General features: G+C 35.1%; 2 non-coding genes across 2 annotated transcripts; one reads left to right on the top strand and one right to left on the bottom strand.

Moving 5' to 3' along the window:
- Positions 1-514: 514 nt before the first annotated feature.
- On the top strand, positions 515-621 carry LOC113750989. The gene has a single exon (XR_003464751.1). It is a non-coding gene; the product is annotated as a small nucleolar RNA R71 (small nucleolar RNA).
- A 14,158-nt stretch (positions 622-14,779) lies between these two features.
- LOC113750966 lies at positions 14,780-14,886 on the bottom strand. The gene has a single exon (XR_003464731.1). It is a non-coding gene; the product is annotated as a small nucleolar RNA R71 (small nucleolar RNA).
- Between the last annotated feature and the right edge of the window lie 9,118 nt (positions 14,887-24,004).

Below are 24,004 nucleotides of genomic sequence, written 5' to 3'. Positions count from 1 at the left end.
TTACTGCAAATTTTGGAACCCAGGTGGTCCCATAGATATAACCGCTTGATCCTTCTATGAAATGTTAGGGTGATTCCTCCACCCCTCATTGTACGTATTAGAGAATGGATAATTCCTTGGCTGTAACTTCTGCCCACCATATGCTCCAGTGAAATTAACATCTTCTACCATGGTGGAAGGATCTCTATTATAGCAACCAGTAATAGAATGCCCATACATGTGACAATATGCACATGATTCCTGGGATTGAGTTACCCAATTTAAGAGCTGTTGCATTTGATGACTCAATTCAACAACCTGCGAACCCAAATCCCATGGCACATTCACTTCATGCACTCCTACTCTCTTACCCCGAATTATTTTTTGTTAAGAATTGCTAGCTAACAATTCATAGAGACTAACTAATTCTTTCAGGGTTTTGTCACCAATATACCATCCTGCTAGAAGATCCACCATATTCTGGGTTGTTAAGGTCAATCCATCATAGAAAAATTGAACTTGCAACGCCAATGAATATTGGTGATGAGGACATTGAGAAAGTAGTAGTTTAAAATGCTCCCATGCTTCATGTATTGGCTCTCCTTCCATTTGAGAAGATATGCAAATCTTGTTCCTCAAATCGATGGTCTTCTGAGGTAAGTAGAACTCGGTCATAAAAACATTATAAACATCTTCCCATATGCTCAAAGATGCTTCAGGTAGATGAAGTAACCAAAACTTTGCACGATTCTTGAGACAATAAGAGAATCACCTGATTGGTAAGTCATCCTCTAAGACCCCACTCGAAGGGAATGTTTGGACCGTCGAATAAAATTCTCTTATGAAGAAGATCGGGTCTTCATTGGCTAATATGGAAAGTAGGCAACATGCTAAAGTGTACCATTTTGAACTCATAATTTCTTGCTCCCTTAGCCTAATGTAGTGGAGAGAAGCTATTGGCGTGTAAACCAGCAAAAATAAAAATTCCTACTCTAATAATATGAATTCGAGTATAGCGGTGAGTAAGGTCGTATCCACAAGGATTGGGTGATTTATTTCTTTGTGAAGACAATAAATAAAATGAAGGGGAATTATGAGAAATTAACTAAAATAGCTCACTTGAATAAAAATAAAGATAATAGCACAAAATTAAGTAAAACGAAATCAAGAAAAAGCAATACTCTAGTCAAAGGTCTAATCTCCACTTTGGTTCATTAACTGATCATCGATGCAAAGGTGAAATCAATTATTTATAAATAAACTGATTATGGTGGTCAACAAGCTCTGACAACCTGCCTCTCCTTACTGTTTCGATAACCACAACAAGCTCTGTGACTATTTCTCTTGCCAATTAAGCAACTCTAAACGAGCTCTTAGGATTTAACCTATTGACAGCATTAATAATTAGAGAAGTTACCAATTCTAACCAACAAACACACAAGTTCGATTCATTTAAGTTAGATTATATATTCCCGTGACATAAATTTGAAAGTTTCGTCTACAATCAAATTATATCACGCGCCACACCTCAAATACTAAAACCATCAAACAATTACGGATTTGATATTTTAGATGGCAATAGACTATTTCGACAATTAAATATTGATTAGGTATTTAACTATAGAAAATAATCATAATCATGGATGAACAAAGAATATATAAATACTCATAAATAAACTAAACAAATAAATTAAATTAGATCTCACAGTATTATTGAACCAAAGTTTCAATTATCCTTCAACTAGAAAAGAAACTAACCACTCCTCATGGTGGATTCGCAGCCCAAAAAATATCCTAGCGTTTTATGTTCTTCCAGAGAAAAAGAAGAAAAAAAAGGAGGATGGAAGGCATTCGTGCTTCCTTTTATTCCTACCCGAGACTAGCCTGACCTTCCAACTAAAGAAAAACGTCACCCTTCAGGAAACTTATTAGAGTCCCTTTTTACTTATGCTTCTTCCAACTTCCAATAAGGAAAGGATTAAGACTTCTATTCAACTCATACTACTAGATAGAAACAATAGATAGTCTATTTCTAAAGACATCAACGGTCTTCCAATATGCTAGCAAAGATTCAAATAGCGGCCCGCTTCAACTCCCGTAAGCATGGATTTCTCCTCAAGTGAAGATGTGGTCCCGCCTTATAAAGTGTTGTCTTCTGGAAATTCGACTTTTAGTGCACCTTTTACTCCATTCTTACCAAAAAATCCTAAAAACAACACCAAAAATCAAATATGAGTAAAATTTATTGATTAACACCATATTTTAGCAAAATAAAGAGGGAAAATTGACAACTTATATGCACAATTAGCCACTTAACAGAAGCCATGATCATAGGATGTTAAATATCCCCAAAACGAAGTCCTGCGGATGGTTGTACTACCTGCTGTTGATTATTGCCATTATTTCTATTCTCCTCAGCCATCTCTTCATCATCAGAAGTGCCTGACTCAGCTATCTCCAAAGTAATATGGAATCCTGGTGAAGATGGTTGCAAAGTTTGTTTTTGCGAGCGCGTTTGCTTCCTCAAATATTTTGCAGTTTTTTCACTTTTTGGGTCAAAATCCAAATCACCTTTTTGAGATCGGGTCATATACTAAGCACCTAAACAAGAAAAATCAAAACTAAAAGTGAAAAACTAGAAGTAAAATAAGATAAAAAATAAAATGAAAATAACTAAAGTAAAAAAATTAAGTTTAGTCCCCGGCAACGATGCCAAAAACTTGATCGATGAATTCCTGCAAGCATACATGGTCGATCGTAGTAATAATTTACCTAGAGTATTCCAAGGTCGAATCCACAGAGACGAATTAATTTTCTACTCCAATTATTCTAACAAAATAACAAAATTTAAATTCAAGAAATTGTATTTTCTAACTAATCAATAAAAGAATAATTAATTCAAATAAAGGAGTGGTGAGAAAACAATAGATGCGAGTCTAAAATTTCAGATTTTAATTCAGAATTTCAATCAATTCTCTAGTTAATTTCTTAACAAACTATGAACGCATCACACAATCGTATTCTAGATTATCTCTCGATACACCTAAAGTGTGTTTAATTAAATCCTACGTCTCTCTCGATATCACAAGTATTCAATTAAACCCTTTAAAAACTTTGGTGATATAAGTGTGTCGTACAAATCTTAACCTATTTCGTGATTAGGCTAAATATGTTCATCTATTGATAATGGCTAAATTTGTGATATCTTTGAATGGTTTCATATTATTTTTGAGTCAATTTGTAAGGTTAAATTGTTCAAGTTGTCCATCTTTTGGCTATAATTTGCACATTGAATTGATAGATGAATTTGTTGTGATTTTATCATTTTACTTGCAAAATTTCTTTGTTTTTCTAGGTAAAATGATCAAACTCAATTGGAAGCAAAAATGAGTGAAGATTATGAGTTTGAGACGTCACAACAATGGCTAAAAGAAGTGGTGCAAAGAAAAAGAAAAGAAGAAGAAGAAACTATCAAGAAACTGCAAGGCGAAGAAGAAACTGTCAAGAAACCGCTCGCGGTTTCTTACACGGTTTGTGGCTAGTGAGTCGTTTCGCACTTGGTCTGTCCAATCCTTGGGAGAATCGCTCCAAGGATTCGTCCAAGGGATTCTTGGCAGTTGCAAGTTGCCAACTTGCATGAATTTTTTTTTTCTTTCTCCATCTTTGACAAGATAAAAAGGGACAACTTGTACCTACTTTTAGGGGTTCTAGGAGTTTCTCTTTTGACATTTTGACTCCAATAATGCAAGACCAAGAAATATACTACATAGTTCTTCTAGTTCCAGGGAAGTTAGTTCAAGTTGGCTTGAAAGAAGAGAGAGAGTTTGGAGAAAGAAGAACAATAACAAAAGGGTTGTGTCTTGCCCTTTGAGGCAAGACACAAGCCTTTAACAATTGTAACTCTCTTTATCTTCTCTTGTTTTAGTGTAGGTTAGTGAAGTATAATCTAGTTGTGGTTATTCATTCTTGTATTGGCTCAACAAGGAGGCCAAGGGAGATGAAGAATGGGAGGTTCAAGAAGCTCTAGTGACAAGGGTTTTCTTTTTTCCACATCTTTATCTTTGTATTGAACTCGAAGTTTGTTAATGCAAGATTTGGATTTTGTGTTTGTAATGTTATTTTAAAATGTATGCCTTGGGTATTTGGTCGAACTTTCTATGATTGTTTGGTGTTGATTTCTTGGCCAATTGATGCTATTATCTTGTTTGAGTTATTTAGCACTTTTGCTCTTATAATCATGATTAACTGGCCATTGATTATGATCATCTAAAGGTGTTAGATTTGTAATGAAAATTGAAATTTGACATTAATTCATAGAAGTGTTAAACCTAAGGAGTACACTCACGAAAGTAAAGGTACACTTTTGTGACTTTTGTGGTTTTGTTCCATGTAATTTCATAGAAGTGAATGAACTTGTAGTTGATTTCATGACCACAAAAGTAGGTATAAATTAACTATAAATATAGTTGGTACACCGGCGAAAACATATTTTCACACATTTATCTGATGAAGACTGGCCCAATGTCCGGCGCCAGTCATTGGGCTACGATTAAAACACCAAAGAATCTGGAAGATGTCTAGCACGAAGTTCTTTGTGATGTCCAACGCCGGTCATGGATCCGTTCGTGGATCAACTTTGATGCCCCAAAACTCCATCAAATAGGTTGAATCAGTTCTTGCTCAAAACACAAAGGTTGTAGCCCTTTGAATAACTTTCCAACACCATAAGAATCAAGTCATTTGGAGATCTAGACACTGAGATATGCTTAAAATACTGAGGCCTGGTCGTAAGAGCATCGCAGCGTAGCTGTACTTCAGTAATTTGGATTTTTTACTACAAAAACGTGAGAACCAAACTTTGAGGTCATCATAAAAGTTGTAGAGCATTCTCTTAGCTTCAAATTTAATCAATAATCATCTCAATCCAACTTGTGTAGGTCAAGTTATCTCCAAAATACTAAAACATGTCGTTCCTGGGAAACCTCTTTCTCTTGACTTTATCCTCTTTCATTGCTTCTTCACACCATGTTTTTAGTCCATTTTCTCTCCAATTGAGTTTTTCATCTATTAGAACAATATACGAGCAAAATTAAGTAATTTTTACTCAAGATAAAGCTCAAATAATATGGTTAACTAGCAATTATGTATGTAAATGCACTACAATGTACACCCTATCAATTATCCTAATCTATACATTAACATAACACTCAACAACAATAACTCTCTTTCTAAATCTAAACTCTCCTTCTTCTTTTTACTTTTCTTTTCCAAGTAAACAAAACATCTACCTCCTTCAAAGGATGTCAATTGGTCTCCTTTGGACTCTCTCAATCCTTCCTATATTTATTTTTCTTTTACTTTTTATGTTTCTAATAAAGTCTCTTTTAGAGTTTACTGGTAAGAGTTTCTTCTCTTTTAAGAATTTTTAATAAGAGGTTTCTACTCTCTTAAGATTTTTTTAGTAAGAAATTTTTCTTTCTTAGGGATTTTTAGTACTCCTGTCATCCCAATTGATTAGTGAATATTTAATGTACATTTTGTACAAGTTTGGCATGAACTTTTGTTATGTTTTGAGAAGATTAAAGCCATATTTGAACTCTTTTTGGTGCAAATTGCTTAAGTATTGTTTGAGTAATCAAAACTTGTTAAATGAGTGGATTAATGCCTTAATCTGTGATATTTTGAAGGATATTGATAGATGAACTTCATGTATAAGATAAAGAAAGAGCAAGGATCATTTGGAGGATAAAGTACAAAAGAAACTAGAAACAAAAATGAAGAAAAAAGGAAGGAACCGAAAATTTGGAAAATGATCAGCTCGGATCCATGTGCAACAAGATTGATCCGAGCCCTCGTCTGTACTTCTGATCCAATGGATCCGAAGGTCAGGCGATCCGAGCTCGGATCCCTGTGAAAATAGCCTCGGATCCTAGGGATCCGAGTTCGAATCATATGTTTAGGCCTCGGATCCAGGGCTCGGATCTGCCTCTCTCTTCTGCAAGTGGCACAGTCGTTTTTCTCACTTTTCACACAATTTTCCAGCTATCTTGAGTGAGAGAATTCGGTGCCACAGGCTTCTGCAACAAAAGGGAAGACAAAATGAGTCATTGACAAGTCAAAACAACATGTCTTTTGACTTTCTTTAACAAAATCTTAGTTGTTGAAATCATGAAGGAGAAAAAAGGTGATTTCCACCACCTTTTATGTCGAGAAGCCAAGGAGAACCATACGTAGCTAGTCTTCTTCTTGTAACATTTTCTCTCTAGCTAGAACTTCTTGAAGGAGCATTTGGAGACTTCATCTTGTAATCATTTTTCAGTGTAAGACATAGCAGAAATTGGAGGGTTTCACCATTAATTTGGCTAAACTTTTCTTAACCTTCTTGTACTTGTAACTTGAGATGTTTTTCATTAATGAAGTTATGAGTTTGATTGTTATATCATCCATGAGTAGCTAATTTTCTTTATCTAGGGAGTAGATGAAACTTATGGCTAAATGATATGAATGGAATGTGAGTTACACCTGTTGTATCTTGTATTAACTTGTCTATTTGTGCAGTTGTAATTACTTGTTGTTGTTTGATCACCAATAGCATGTTTATTGACGGGTATTTTACATACGTGCAAGCTAAAAAATACCGAATTACACCCGTTCACTGCAAGTATACAGATCAAACTATAGTTAGGGTATATATCGGGCTCGCGATTTCCCACAAGGAAGGAGTGAACAATTAACAACGGTGCATTACTAAAGGCTTCTCTATTATTATAGACTATCAATGGAATTATAACAAATTAAAACCTATGAAATTATGCAAGAAATACGCAAATAAAAGCTTCCTTGGGTTCGTGTGTATTCCCTAACTACTCATGCCAAGTGCTATATTTGGATCATTAATTACTACATCTAGGACTAGTGTATGTGTAATTCCTTATGCATTTGAAATCCTACCTTCGTAGTGAATCAATTATTACTTATAAACCTAATCCATACCCCTATTCTCCATGGTTATGGAAAATTAAGCTACAAGTTCATTTCTTCAGTGAAAAGTTACATGACATGAATCACTCTAAAAACCACATTAAGTGCAACCCCCCTTTTACTTCGTGAGTGGTACTCCCTATTGTTAGCACTTTCTTGCAACTAGTGTTAAATCTCAATTTTTCATGCCAGAAACAACACCTTAAATAATCACCAATCAATGGTACCAGATTAATCATGATTTAAAGAGCCAAAGTGCCTTAAATAACTTGCTCAAAATCATAGCAGTCAAATAACCAAAATAATAAACACTAACAATTTATAGAAAGTTCAACCAAACCCAAGGCTTAAACTTTAGAAACAACTAATGAACACCAAAATCCAAGAACTTGTATATTAACTAAACTTGGAATCAAAATACAAAGATAAAGAGTTTGGAAGGAATACAACCCTCGTCACATGAGCTTTCTTCCTTGCCTTCTTCATCCTCCATCTTCATCCTAATCTAGATAATAAACAAGAATGGAAAAGCTACACTACTCTATACTAAGCTAAACTAACACTAGGGAGATGAAAGAGCTACATTTCTGCAGCTTCAAGCTTTCTCCCGTAGCTCTCTTCTATTTTCCTGCTATGAACTCCAATCTCCTCTCTCTTACAATGAATTTGGCTATTTTATGATGAAAATGGTCAAGGAATGAAGCTTTACACTTTCTCCTTACAGCTGGTAATGTCTCTCACATGTCTAGCATCCAATGTGAGTTGGTGGGGGTGAAATTGAGTTTTACGCGTACAGAGCAGCCTTTTCTGACCACAATCCGGCCAGGAATCCGGCCACAAATCCGGCCAAATTCCGGCCGGATTGCTACAGTGACCATTTGGTCACTTCTGGTTCAATTTCCAGCTCTGCTCCGATTTTGCATCAACTTCCACTGAACTTTTCTTGATGCTAAAAGCTGATTTAGCTCTTGACCAAAACATAAAACTTGTAGCCCTTTGAGTTAGCTTTCCAATGCATCAAGAATCATCTCATTTGAATCTGTGTAGGCGGAGAAATGACCGAAATACCCTTACCTGCTCATTGCCCTGTTCCAGTTTCGACCAGTAGAAATTTGCTATTGTAATTCGGCATTTTGACCTGGAAAACCTTCAAACTGGATTTAGATGTATTCACCAAAGTTGTAGATCTATCTCTTATCTTCAAATTGGTTCAAGAATCATCTTAATCCGATCATTGTAGCTCAAGTTATAGCCGAAATACGAAAATGTGTCAAAACTGTCAAAATACACAAAATCCAAGTAAAAAATGATAAAAAACCTCATTTAATCACTTAAAAGCATTTTTCACCAATTATAGCCAAAATGATTCATATTCTACCAATAATATAACTTAAAGTGACTAAAAATAATATATAAAATATCATACAATTATTACGTAAATTAGTCACTTATCAAACTCCCCCACACTTGAAACCATTGCTTGTCCTCAAGCAATAAAAATACAAAACCAACAATGATCCAAAATTGAAAAATAAACATATGTAGCATTTCAACTTCATTTCCTCAAAACAAAGTAAATAACCATATATGCAATTATTCAATTAAGTTCAAGTACTCATAATATCGAGTAAAGGAGAGCCAATTAATACCACCATTATAAACAAATTCAAGTCAATTTCTCATCCTTAACCAATTTCATACGCAAGTAACTCATATGGCCAATAATATGCTTTCTAAACCCATGATCATCTTCTTATTTAACTTTAAGAGGGATTTATTTATATAATATCGCTAAATATTACTTAAGTTGTGAAGGTATCTTTTTACGCGAGGATCGACATTTTTAGATGAAGATCACCGGTTACTCAACACTTCACATACTCAAGTTGCTTTGCATACTCTTAATTCAAGTACCGTTTTACGCGAAAGTCGACATTTTTAGCATGAAGACACCCGGTTACTAAGTACAAGAATCATTGGAGTAGAACAAATCTTATTCTATTTTTGTCTTTTTCTTTTGTTTCTTCATTTTTTTTTTCATTTTTTTTTTTTTAAAGTAAAGATAATAACATTCCCTCGAAAGCATAATCATGAGAAGAGTATTGCAATTATTGACCATATTTATCACTTAACTTATAAAATCCAATAAAGAGAAGAAATTTCATCAAATATGCAAAAAAAATATATAGGCATAATTTTCTCCACTTTAAAAGATATACTTTCCTACAAATGCAAAAATTATAATCACATAATAGTCATTTCCAAGTTAAATGAGAAAAGAAGTGCTTAAACCACATATATTTATCTCAAATGTAGAAGGACTTTGAACTACTAATGGTATGGAACTTGTTACCCCTTGGATAAAATCGAAAAAATTTAAAAATTGTTGAGGCAAGTTTGCAATTTTGGACAAGATTTTGGAAAAATTTTGAATTTTAACACAAGTCCAATATTTGCAACTAATACGTCAATCACATACAATATATATAATCTCAATTCTCCCCCCACACTTAACATACACATTGTCCTCAATGTGTAAAAAGGAAAATCAAGATAAAGAAAGTAATACTCCCCTATGATGTGATTGAATATGAAGCTTCAAGGTACGTTGTTCACTTGTCTTCATTGCTTCATGAGTTCCATTTGGTAACCATTAGTGATATAAACCTAAAAATGGAAAATGAGAAACAAAAGTGATAACAAAGGCTTAATAAACATATAACGGCGATCCGTAATTCCTAAGCCTTTGTGGTGGTGATGTACCTATAGAAAATACACAATAAGCAACTGAAGGTACAAGAAAATATATGAGGAAAAGAAGAAAAAGAGAATCAAGGAATCTGCATTTTTTTTTTTTTTGCTCCGAAAACGCGACTCATCAAAACGCGCCAACAAGCCGCGTTTTGTGAAGTCGCGTTTCTTCACATATCTTGCAGGATCGAAAACGCGACTGTGTTATAAAACGCGACTTGGAGTCGCGTATTTGAAGGCGCGTTTTCAATTTTTGATCAGGCTGGAAAACGCGACTTGGTAGAAAACGCGACTTACTGTCGCGTTTTGAGGCGCGTTTTCTTCAGTATAGGCGCAGAATTCAAAACGCGATTATGGAAAACGCGATTATAAGGCGCGTTTTCAGCCCAAGTGCATTTTCTTCTGCGAAATTTTTGCAGAAAGCCAATTTTGAAAAATTACCATTTGTACCCCAATCACACGAAATGCATCATAGATCATTTGTTTGCTAAAATTCTCAATGCATGCACATGTAAAATGATCAAAATATGCATTTTCACCCCTTCTAACAAATCAAAAACAACAATTACTCAAATTGAGGGGTTGAGTTCCTTGATCAAATTTCGCTTTTTTCACCTCATTTGGTCACTTTTGCTTCCATTTCCAATACCTACAAATGAAAAATAACAAAATAACTCAAACACATACTGTAAACATAAAATCACCCCAAAATAACATAAACTTAAACAAACATTGGGTTGCCTCCCAATAAGCGCTTCTTTAAAGTCAATAGCTTGACTATTTCATCTCATTTTTTCAAGGAGGCTTTGTTAGCGAATAATCCACCATTTTTGGTCGTGGTGGATCATTAAATGGTGACTTTATAGCCAAAGCCACGTGATCTAATGATGTGAGAAATGAAAGTGACTTACCTATCCCAAGTGTTCCATAGATATTACCTTGAATATGCACCACTTGAGAACTTACCAAAGGACATGTCATAAGAGTATCTTGGGCAGGAATACCTTTAGAACCTATACTTTCGCTGCACTCCTCAAGAGGGGTGAAAAATGAGTCATTAAAACTCAGCTCTTGAGGCTCAAAGTTAGTTCCAAAGATATTATCATGTGAAATGGACATTTGCTCATTGAAACACAATTGAGATTCATCATTTTCATCCAAATGCAATCCATTTTCACATACAACATTTCCACGATTCATGCTAGAATCATTTTGCAAATTATTAGAAGAAATAACTTCACACAATGCACTCAATTGCTCATGTATTCGACCAAAGTGAGAAGCTAATTCATCTATTCTTTCTTCAATCCTATCAAAACGATCGGAAGTTGCATTTGCTAGCTTTTCTAAAGCTAACTCCCAAGATGGCTTAGAATCATTAGCTACTCTTTCTATTGCCAACTCCCAAGATGATTTTGATTCATATTGGACACTTTCAGGTTGGTGATCATAAAAATATGAATTATCACTATAAGTACATTGATTATTCCAACCATAAGCAGGAGAATTGCTCCAATTAGCACTATATTGATCAAAACAAGGATTGTAATGCTCTAATTTATCATAATAATCCACATTTTGTGCTTGCATACATGTATTAGTAGCATGACAACCTCCACACAAGTCACAAATCACATGATAAGAATTAAAAACATTAACATTCCTCCTCTGCTCAATTTCATGCATCATGGTGTCCATTTGAACTTGTAACTTAATTACATCAAATTTTGCCTTTAAGCACCTTAAACCATCTTCAAAAGACATACATTCAGTAAATTCTTGGTTACCTCTGTTGAAGGAGCTTTGCACTTCATAACCATCCATTGCCAATCTTGCATTTCTCAAGCATTGTCCTCCAAATTGACCTACCCTCCTCATTACCTAAAATTGCTTTTAAACAACTTAAGAGCAAAATTAGTAAGAAGACTAGGTGATAAAACACATACACATATAAAATACTAAAATAACAGAAAATAACATTCACAATATAACTAATATTATGTCTAAACTAATAAAGTTGCTCTTCACACCGATATTGCCAAATCTTCCCCGGCAACGGCGCCAAAAACTTGACGGGTATTTTACATACGTGCAAGCTAAAAAATACCGAATTACACCCGTTCACTGCAAGTATACAGATCAACTAGTAGTTTAGGGTATATATCGGGTCGATCCCACAAGGAAGAGTGAACAATTACCGGTACTACTAAGCTTCTCTATTATTTAGACTATCAATGAATTATAACAAATTAAAACCTACTGAAATTATGCAAGAAAATAGCAAATAAAAGCTCCTTGGGTTGTGGTATCCCTAACTACTCATGCAAGTGCTATATTTGGATCATTGAATACTACATCTAGGCTAATTATGGTGTAATTTCCTTATGCATTTGAATCCTACTTTCGTAGTGAATCAATTATACTCATAACTAATCCATACCTATTTTCATGGTTATGAAATTAGCTACAAGTTCATTTCTTCAATGAAATTACATGAAATGAATCACTAAAAACCACATAAGTGCACCTCTACTTTCGTGAGTGTACTCCCTATGTTTAGCACTTCTTGAACTAGTGTTAAATCTCAATTTTCATTGCAGAAACAACACCTTAAATAATCACAATCAATGGTACCAGATTAATCATGATTTAAAGAGCCAAAGTGCTAAATAACTTGCTCAAATCACAGCAGTCAAATAACCAAATAATAAACACTAACAATTATAGAAAGGTCAACCAAACCCAAGGCTTAAACTTTAGAAACACATAATGAACACAAAATCCAGAACTTGTATATTAACTAAACTTGGAATCAAATACAAAAGATAAAGAGTTTGGAAGGAATACAACCCTTGTCACATGAGCTTTCTTCCTTGCCTTCTTCATCCTCCATCTTCATCCTAATCTAGATAATAAACAAGAATGGAAAAGCTACACTACTCTATACTAAGCTAAACTAACACTAGGGAGATGAAAGAGCTACATTTCTGCAGCTTCAAGCTTTCTCCCGTAGCTCTCTTCTATTTTCCTGCTATGAACTCCAATCCCCTCTCTCTTACAATGAATTTGGCTATTTTATGATGAAAATGGTCAAGGAATGAAGCTTTACACTTTCTCCTTACAGCTGGTAATGTCTCTCACATGTCTAGCATCCAATGTGAGTTGGTGGGGGTGAAATTGAGTTTTACGCGTACAGAGCAGCCTTTTCTGACCACAATCCGGCCAGGAATCCGGCCACAAATCCGGCCAAATTCCGGCCGGATTGCTACAGTGACCATTTGGTCACTTCTGGTTCAATTTCCAGCTCTGCTCCGATTTTGCATCAACTTCCACTGAACTTTTCTTGATGATAAAAGCTGATTTAGCTCTTGACCAAAACATAAAACTTGTAGCCCTTTGAGTTAGCTTTCCAATGCATCAAGAATCATCTCATTTGAATCTGTGTAGGCGGAGAAATGACCGAAATACCCTTACCTGCTCATTGCCCTGTTCCAGTTTCGACCAGTAGAAATTTGCTATTGTAATTCGGCATTTTGACCTGGAAAACCTTCAAACTGGATTTAGATGTATTCACCAAAGTTGTAGATCTATCTCTTATCTTCAAATTGGTTCAAGAATCATCTTAATCCGATCATTGTAGCTCAAGTTATAGCCGAAATACGAAAATGTGTCAAAACTGTCAAAATACACAAAATCCAAGTAAAAAATGATAAAAACCTCATTTAATCACTTAAAAGCATTTTTCACCAATTATAGCCAAAATGATTCATATTCTACCAATAATATAACTAAAGTGACTAAAAATAATATAAAATATCATACAATTATTACGTAAATTAGTCACTTATCATTTATAGTTGTTATTAGTCAATGAGATTTGGTAGTAACAATGAAAAAACATGAGTAGAGCTTGAGTTGTATGTTCATGAAAATAGAGGTACACTTAAGTGGATTATCTAGCATTTCCTGAAGGAAAACAGAGTAGAACTAGTATTTCACCATGAAAATAGGGAAAACTGGACTGCTGTAGGCCATTTTATCATGAGAATGCGATTTGGTAATATTGGAAATGAATCCCTGTTTAACAAGAATAATAACAAGAGGTAAATCTATTCATTTGTGTTATTTATACCATAAGTAGAATCTATATCCCTAAATTTAAGTCTTTAGTGAAAAATCTCCATTTGTATCTTTCAATTTGTTAACTCAGAATTGTAGACAGTAGCAATATTATTTCTCTGCTCAAATTCATTAGAAGTCTAAATAATAGAAAAAATAAGGACCTAATACTTGTAGACATTGCTCCTCGTGGAATCGACCTGATATTTACCAAAAACTACTAAGTGACCTGTATACTTGCAGTCCAACGGGTAAAATTCGGAAATAAACTTGCATTGATATAAAAAATTCGTCAAGTTTTTGGCGCCGTTGCCGGGGAGCGGAAATATTAGGGTCTAATCATCTCCATTAATTTAGATATTTTTATTATTTTTATTTAAATTATTTATAGTTAATTTTGCATTAATTTAGTTTTTGACAATTAAAACTGCATAATTTCTCTTATTTCTATTTGTAGTGTATGCACCGAACATATCGAGAAATTGCACCTTTCAATCCAGAAATTGAGAGGACACTTCGGAGACAAAAGAGGCATATACCGCATCAAGAGAAACAAGAGGTTTGGCAGCCGATAGAGGAAATTTTGATAAAGCTACAATTTGAGCAAGAAATGGCGGAAAACGAACAAAATAGGCGACCTATACAAGATTTTACTTTACCAGGGATACAAGATCTTAAACCATTACTGATTCAAATGGTTTAACAATCTCAATATAGAGATAATGCTACCGAAGATCCAAATTCTCATTTGTCAATATTTCTTGAAATCTGTGATATAATTAAATTTAATGGTGTTAGTGATGATGCAATTAAACTTCGATTGTTTTCATTTTCGTTAAGGGATAAGGTCAAGGTTTGGTTACAATCTCATCCTCCAAACACTTTTACTACTTGGGCTGAATTAACTAAGACTTTTCTTAATAAATTCTTTCCATCTGGAAAAACTGCTAAATTTAGAATGAATATAACTAGTTTCTCTCAACAGGAAGGAGAGACATTGTACAAAACTTGGGAGCGCTATCGGGAATTGCAACGAAGATGTCCTCATCATGGTTTATCAGATTGGCTAATAGTCTAAATATTTTACAATGATCTCACCTATCCAATAAAGACGCATGTAGATATGGCAGCGAGAGGAGCATTCATGGGAAAGTCAACCGAGGAAGCTCAACAATTGATTAAAGAAATGACTGCTAATAACGATCAATGGGCCAACGAACGAGGTAATACAAGGAGAACAGCAGGTATGCTTGAAGTAGATACCTTGAATATGTTAAGTGCAAAGATGGATAATGTGGTTAAGATGCTTAATAGACATGTTAGTTCTAACTCTAATCAAGGAGTAGTTGTTGCATGTTGGACTACTTGCGGCGAAGATCATGATGATTCTATGTGTTCTAGCAGCGAACATGTTCAATATCTCAACAATTACAACCGTTCACCCCAAAATAATCCTTACTCTAATACCTACAATCCAGGATGGCGTAATCACCCGAATTTTGGATTGAAGGATCAAGGGAAACAAAAAGATCAGTTAATCCACCGGGTTTTCAACCGAAACAACCACTTCCGGAGTCCAAACCAACTTGGAAATTGGCAATTGAGAAACTGGCAAATGTATCAAATGATAAAATTGAAAAGTTAGCCAGTGCCACTACTCAATGATTTGAAAGAATTGAGGGAAAGATGGACCAACTCACCAATATGTACAGGAATATTGAGGTCCAATTAGAGCAAATATCAAATGCAGTTAACAATCGCAATCATGGGAATTTACCTAGCAAGACTGAGGTGAACCTAAGGGAGCATGTGAAGACCATAACCCTCCGTAGTGGTAAGGAAGTAGGTGAGCCGCCTGTAGTTGAAAGTGAGAGAGAATGTGAAAGAAAAGAAAATAAACAGTTGAGTGAGTTAGTAGAAGATAGTAAGAAAATGTACGGGAAAGAAAAGGTGGAAGAATGTGAGCCACAAATTGAAGAGACAACATCAATTTCTCTACCGGTGCCATTTCCACAAAGATTGAAGCTTTCGAGAAATGACAAAGAATTTGAGAAGTTTGTCAAGATTTTTAAACAATTATATATTAACATTCCTTTTGTTGATGCTATTTGACAAATTCCTTCATACGTTAAGTTTCTCAAGAAGATAATGACTAAGAAAAGAAAGTTAGTAGATAGTAAGACAATTGCATTAACGGAAAAATGTAGTGCCATCATACAAAATAAATTGTCACCAAAGTTGAAATATCCAAGGAGTTTCACAGTTCCTTACACTATTGGTAATGTAGAATTCTCTAAAGTACTATGTGATTTTGGTGCGAGTGTTTCATTGATCATTTTAACTGTGACTAGGCAATTGGGGTTGAAAGAGTTAAAACGTACTAACATTTCCTTGCAATTGGCTGACAGGCCTACTAGACACCCAATGGGCATATTGGAGAATGTGCTGATTAAAGTGCAGAAATTCATTATTCCTGTTGATTTTGTTGTTTTAGATATGGAGGAAGATGTTAACGTACCTATTATTCTTGGTAGACCATTTCTGGCCACTGCAGGTACAATAATAGATGTTAAATGTGGTAAGTTCAAATTCCAAATTGGTCAAAAAGAAGTGGAGTTTGATTTGAGTAAAGTGAAGAAATATCCCGCTTTTACTGACCATGTTTATTCTGTTGACATGTGATGAATTGGCATTAGAAATGAGTCAAGTTAATTTTGATGATGATTCTCTTGAACTTTGTCTTAATGATGTAGGCTTACAAGAGGAACAAATTGAAAAAATGACTGAATTTTTACAGGCACAGGTTCCTTACAAAAGGAGCAATGTATATGAGGAGTTAGGGCTGAGCAAAGGACTACCTCCACCATCGTGTAAGCAAGCTCAACGGCTTGAAATTAAGCCACTTCCTAAACACCTCAAATATGCATTTTTTGAAAAAAAAAAAGAGACATTGCCGGTGATTGTTAATGCTGCACTAGATGAGGAACAATTAGGCAAGATCTTACGTGTCTTGAGGAAGCATTTAAAGGCTATAGGATGGACGATTTCTGATATCAAGAGAATTAGTCCAACTATTTGTATGCATCGAATTTTGTTAGAAGAAAATTCTAAACCAGTGGTTGAAACTCAAAGAAGGTTAAATCCAAACACGAAAGAAATGGTAATAGTAGAAATCCTTAAATGGTTGGATGCATGTATAATTTTTTCAATTTCTGATAGTGTATGGATTTCTCCTATTTATGTAGTGCCAAAAAAAGGAGGGATAATCATAATACGTGGTAAAAAGGATGAAATGATTTCATTTAGAGTTATGGTTGGGTGGCGAGTCTGTATTGATTATAGAAAACTGAATGCAGCTACTAGAAAGGATCATTTTTCTCTTCCTTTTCTTGATCAAATAGTAGAAAGATTGACCGGATATGAGTTTTATTGTTTCAAGAGAAAATCACATTCACTTGTCCTTATGGCACTTTTGCATTTCATTTCGAAGAATGCCTTTTAGACTGTGCAATGCACCGGACACCTTTTAACTTTGCATGATGGCAATTTTCTCCGATTTTAATGAGAAAATCATGAAAATCTTCATGGATGACTTTTCTGTATTTAGATATACTTATGATCATTGTCTTAACAATTTAGATCTAATTTTACAGAGATGTGAAGAAACAAACCTTGTACTCAATTAAAAAAAATGTCACTTCATAGTTTGTGAGGGTATTGTTCTAGGTTACAAAATTTCTTTACAAGGTATTGAGGTAAATCAAGCCAAGATAGAGATTATTGAGAGAATACCTCCACCTACCAATGTGAAAGGCATTCGAAACTTTCTTGGACACGTGGGTTTTTATCGACGATTTATTAAGAATTTCTCCAAGATTGCTAAACCTTTATGTGAATTACTTACAAAAGATGTTCCTTTTCACTTTAATGAGAAGTGTTTATTTGCTTTTAATAGGTTGAAAAAGGAACTTGTCTCCGCACCCATAATAGCATCACCGGATTGGAGCTTGTCATTCGAATTGATGTGTGATGCGAGTAATTTTGCAGTTGGAGCTGTTCTTGGGCAAAAGCATAATAAGCGATTTCATGTCATTTATTATGCAAGTAAAATGCTAAATGAAACTCAAGTCAATTATGCAACAACAGAGAAGGAGTTGCTAGCAGTGATATTTGCATTGGATAAGTTTAGATCGTACTTAGTAGGATCTAAAGTCATCATTTATACCGACCATGCAGCACTCAAATATCTCTTAAATAAGAAAGATGCAAAATCTCGACTAATTCGATGGATTTTATTATTGCAGGAATTTGATTTGGAGATTAAAGATAAAAAAGGATCCGAGAATTTCGTCGCTGATCATCTTTCCAAACTGGAAAACATGTCTCAAGAAGACTATTCATCCATTAAAGAAGAATTTTCAGATGAGTTTTTAATGACAATTCAAAAGTCACCATGGTATGTTGATTTAGTTAATTTTGTAATTAGTGGAGTGATACCAAGTGATTTGACTTACCACCAAAGAAAAAAATTCTTAAATGATGCTAAACATTATTTTTGGGAGGAACCATTCTTTTATAAACATTGTGCACATGGAATAATTAAAAAATCTGTTCCGGAAGAAGAGGTACACAGTATTTTAATGCATTATCATACCCTTGAAACAGGAGGTCATTTTAGTACAACTAGGACCGTAGCAAAGATATGGCAATCAGGATTTTATTGGCCTACTATGTATCGAGATGTTAGAAATTGGGTTAAAAGCTGTGATCAATGCCAAAGAACCGGTAATATTTCAAGAAAGAATGAAATGCCTCTAACTATATATTTGGAAGTTAAGCTCTTTGATGTTTGAGACATTGATTTTATGGGACCATTTTCTATCTCATTTAATAATAAGTACATTTTTTTAACAGTCGATTCTGTCTCTAAATGGGTGGAAGCCATTCCTTCACAAACTAATGATGCTAAGGTTGTGCTTAAATTCCTTAAACAGAACATATTTTGTAGGTTTGGAGTCCCAAAGGCAATTATAAGGGATGAAGGTAAGCATTTTTATAATAAAACTATTGACACTTTGTTGTTTAAATATGGTTGTAGGCATAAAAAGTCACTTTCCTATCATTCTCAAGCCAATGGCCAAGCAGAATTGGCCAACCGGGAGATTAAAATCATCCTAGAGAAAAATGTCAATCGCTCGAGAAAGGATTGGTCAAACAAGCTCGAAGATACTTTGTGGGCTTATAGAACGGCATTTAAAACGCCGTTGGAAATGTCTCCATATAAGCTTGTTTATGGAAAAACGTGTCATTTACCTGTAGAAATAGAATATAAAACTTATTGGGCCATTAAAGCTATTAATTTTGATTTTAAATCTGCAGGTGAAAAGAGAATGCTCGGGCTAAGCGAATTGGAGGAATCGCGGTTAATCGCGTATGAGAATGCCAAGATTTACGAAGAAAAAGTGAAATTTTGGCATGATAAACACACTCTTCCTAAGCATTTTGAAGAAGGGTAAAAGGTGTTATTGTTTAATTCAAGACTTAAATTATTCTCTGAAAATCTTAAGTCTCGATAGTCCAGACCATTTGAAGTGGTTCGCATGTTTCCTTATGGAGCAGTGGAAATAAAAGAAGAAAATGGTGCCCCATTCAAAGTAAATGGTCAAAGATTGAAACCTTATTTAGCCTGAGAAAGGGTTCCTAAAGGAGTGATTTACTCCTTAGGAAACACAATAGAGAGTTAAAGAAGTTGTAGGAGAGTCGAGCTGAATGACTATAAATAAAGCGCTTATTGGGAGGCAACTCAATAATAATATTGTAGTTGTGTGTTTTTATGTGTTTCTTAAATTTTGGTGTTATTTGATTAACTAATTATATGTATTTCACTTGTAGGGGGTGCTGGCATTTCAACATCCATCTTGGAGGTGCGCTTGAAGAACAATAGTAAAAAGGGATGTTTTCTTACCAAATTTTGTTTTAAGTGTTTAAAATTTCCTTTCATGTATAATATGTTGCATTTCCATTGTATTCAAGTGAATTTCGGTGATAACATGTTTATACATGCTCACTGATTCATTTGATGTGCATTTCATGCCTAAATGTGCAATTTTAGTGTAAAAGTGTAAAAATGATCAAAGAACCTCACCCCTCGATTTGCAATGTAGATGTGTTTGATGTGTTTTGAGAGGTTTGATAAAAAGTTTGTTCAATGTGTAATTTGGAAATGGCCGGAAAGGGGAGGAAAAGTTTAAAAAATTACAACTTCTGCAATTAGTGCAGAAATGTGCTGATCCAAGTTCAGATCCGACAAAACCCAAACGGATCCGACCTCGGATTAGTTAAGGATTAAAGGCGAAAATAGGGGATCCTAGCTCGGATCCAACAAAATCCAGTTGGATCCGAGGGCTCGGCTGAACTTCTGGAGTAGCGGATCCAAGGGCTACCAGTCGGATCAGTTCGGGATAAGAACAGAACCGAGGCTTCGGTTCTGCATTTGTCCAGTTCTCCTATTCCAATTTCACCGAAACCCTAGCCCTTCTTCACCAATCTTCCATTTCATCCAATAATCATTCAATCTTTCACCATAAAAACATCTCCCAACCTCTTGTGATCATAAACTCTCAACAATTTCATTTTAAAAACATCAATTTGGGAGGTTTTGATCTTCAAAACGGGAATTCGGGCTGCACTGAAATCTCACAATTTGTGGTCGAATTTGGGCTTGTTTCTTCATCACTTTTGCATCATTATCATCATCCACTATCAATCTACACATTTGAGGTAACAATTTACAATTTTCTTTGAGATTTTATAATTCCCAATTTTACATTTTTCTAGTTTTTGGGCATATTTTGGTAATTGCTTATATGTTGAAATTTTTTGATACAATTGTACTACATTGTGCTTAAATAGATTGTTACAACTATTTTCATGCTTAGTTTTGAGAGAATTGTGGATTTGGTATTATTTTGTAGATTTTTCTTCTCAAATTTTAGGTTAATGCACATGAACTCTTTAATGAATGAAATCACTCCTCTATGTGAACTACTTGCATACTTAAAATTGTGAAAATTGTTATTATAGTGATATTTTTGTATATTTTTCTCAATTTTTAAGTTTAAACATGTTAAATCTTTTGCTTGAACATTCCTTGTTCTTAGAGATAATTGGCACTCATTAAGAAGAATTGGAGCTCATTAGTTGGTACTTTGGTGATAATGTGTATAGCCAATTGGTGTGTAATTCTTGGATAAAATCATGAGATAATTGGCCTGTACATTCTTGAAGTGATGAAATTGATCTTTTAAGAGTCTTTTTTACTTTGAGATTATATTCTATTGTTGAAATATGTATCAATTCTCAAGAGATTGGACTTTTTAATGAGATTCTAATTAAAATATGTTGTTCAATTGTTGAAAGTGGAATATTCAAGCCATGTGTTGAGATTGTGGATTGAAATTGATATCATACATGTGCAATTGTGTTTGAAATGGGTTAAGTAGGACTTTTGAGTGAATTTGGGTAAATTTTGGCAAGGAGTTTTGTCCTTTTTCAAGGGGAAACTCTGTCGAAATTTTTTCAAATCACTTTTTAACATTGTTGGTCGTGTGTTTTCAAGGGATTTAGAATTCTTCTAATGTGCGTTTGATCTTGTTTTTTATATAGACACCACGGCTTGCACAAGACGGACTCGTATTCGCATTCCTTCCCCCTCTTCAAGTGAGGAACGCACTCCGTCACCCGAGGAGTCACCAGTTGAGGAATCTTCTTCCCCTGAGTCATCGCCTCGCTCCAGGCGTAAGACAGCGTCCACTAGCCTTGACGAGCCACCTCCGGACTATGATACCACGCGATTCACTTCGCTTGAAAACCAACAGTGGTATGAAACCGGATTAGACAAGGAGATCATAATTGAGAAGCATCTGGCACCCGAGGTGGACGATCATTCCAAGGTGTCCACGGCATTTGGTCGACTCGGATAGGCTAATATTCTGAAGTTGCCACGACATTACTACTCAGACTTGGTGCGGGAGTTTTACACTAATGTGGAAGATAAGCAGAGCCACAGCGCCAATTTGATTGTCTCTTGGGTCTGAGGTCAGAGGGTGGCCATTCATAGGGAGACTATTGCACGGCATATCAAGCTTAAGGATGAGGGAGTGGACGTGAAACTGACCAAGGAATTCAAAGCACGTGATCCATGACAAGTGGGAGAAGCTGTGGCACGTCTTAAGGGTCAGTACCGTGAGCGAGGAAGTTCGAAAAAACTCACCGTATATGCCGACTTCTTCGATCCTAGGTACCACTTGATATTCTATCTTTTTGCCTTTAATGTGGTGCCAAAAAGGAGTGGATAAAGGGAGCTCTAAAATAGCGATCTTTATTTCTTGGACAAGATGATGCATGGTGTGGGTTAGCAGCTCACTGGTATCCCTCTGGCCAGTATTATTATCAGCTACATGCGGACCACAGCCCACATGAGAGCTGGCGAAACTTGTTTGGGTTCCCTCGCCTTTTTTCCATCCTATTTGAGAAGCTCAAGGTTCCTCGTGGAGCCGAACGAGATATTGACACTAAAGCTGCTGATGAAGTCAATGTTTCGTTACTCAGGTCCTTGGGTATTTCTACGGACTGTGGAGCCTCCTTGGTTCGAGATGTTGGAGAAGCATCGACTTCCGCTCAGCCTCCACCTCACACTCAGCAAGAATAGGAAGCTCCAGAAATGGAGACACAGCAGCCTCTACCTCCCTCCATTCCACCTCCACCACCTTCTTCGAGATCCAAATGGCAAGAAATCCTCAACGCCATCTGTTGTATGGAGACGAGGGTCATGAAGTGCATCGATCAGCAGGAGCGACTAGACAGGCATGACCGTCATCTTCGGGCGATGGAAAATCATTTCAACATCCGCCGGTCATCTACTCCGACTCCTAACCCTGACGAGGGACATATTGGCACATCTCATGATCCTCATGGAGCTGAGGAGAGTGTGGACCCTTATTCCGAGCAGCCATGAAGATCCTTTGCTGATTGGAAATTTTGCACTATTTTGTTTCTTTATTTTTCTTTTATTATGTTCTGTTTAAACCTTGGCGTTTTCCTTTTTATTTTGTTAATCTTGTGCTACTTATGCTTCACCTTATCCCTTGTTTCAGTTTGAACAGAATTTGGTTGTTCATGGCTTCAAATTGCATCACCACCTCTTTATAGGGGAGTACTAGTTTCTTTTCCCTTCTTTCCCAATGAGGACATTGACAATTTTAAGTGTGGGGGAGGGTATTTTGTGTTTTGATTACCTTATGCCTTGATTGTGTCGTGAAGTGCATGTTTTCAGTTCATTGTGATTTAGAAATGTTGGGATTATAGGTTGAAATATTGACAGGGGGATAATTTTCTTGAAATTGGGAATGTTGACAGGGAGTTTTGTCCACTTATCAGGGAAAACTCTGTCAAAATTTTTTCAAAATTTTTTCAAATATTTCATTATAGCCAAAATATCTCAAACATTTGCACTTTTATGGGCCAAATTGTTCCAACCTGAAGTGTCTAATTCTTCCATTTGTTGAAATGTTATATGTATTTTGGGAAGATTTAATCCTCAGTTAACTTGGAATTGGTTATTATGCAATTAGAATTTTTGCATTTTAGAAAATATATCAGGTTAAGTAAGAAAAATTATACCTATAGTTTTACGTATTTAATAAGATTTCTCCTTTTTGCTTAATTTTACAAGTAAGTGATTGATCTAGTCAATAAAAAGCCATACTTTTCCTTTAATTATTCTTATACATTTTCAATGAGGGAATATCTAGTTATAGTTTGATTGTTATAAAAAAAAATATATATATATATATATATATTTGTTCTACTCCAATAATTCTTGTGCCGAATAATCGGGGGTTGGCATCTACAAATGTCGATTGTCACGTTAAAAGGTACTTAAATTAAGAGTATGCATAGCAATTTGAATAAATGAAATGTTGAGTAACGGGGATCTTCACCTAAAAGTGTCGATTTTCGCGTCAAAAGGCATTTTCATTATTTAAGTAAAATCAAGTAAGAATAAGTCCCTCTTAGTTGTAAAATTTTGAGAAAAAAATGATTATAGGAGGAGGAAGGCTATAAATTGATTATGTAAGTTGCTTATTTGTGAATTAGGTTAGGATGAGAGATT

This window comes from Coffea eugenioides, chromosome 10, assembly GCF_003713205.1.
Source record: "Coffea eugenioides isolate CCC68of chromosome 10, Ceug_1.0, whole genome shotgun sequence".
Lineage (NCBI taxonomy): Eukaryota > Viridiplantae > Streptophyta > Magnoliopsida > Gentianales > Rubiaceae > Coffea > Coffea eugenioides.
The sequence above is the reverse complement of the archived record's forward strand: the minus strand, read 5'-3'. Positions and strand labels throughout refer to the sequence as shown.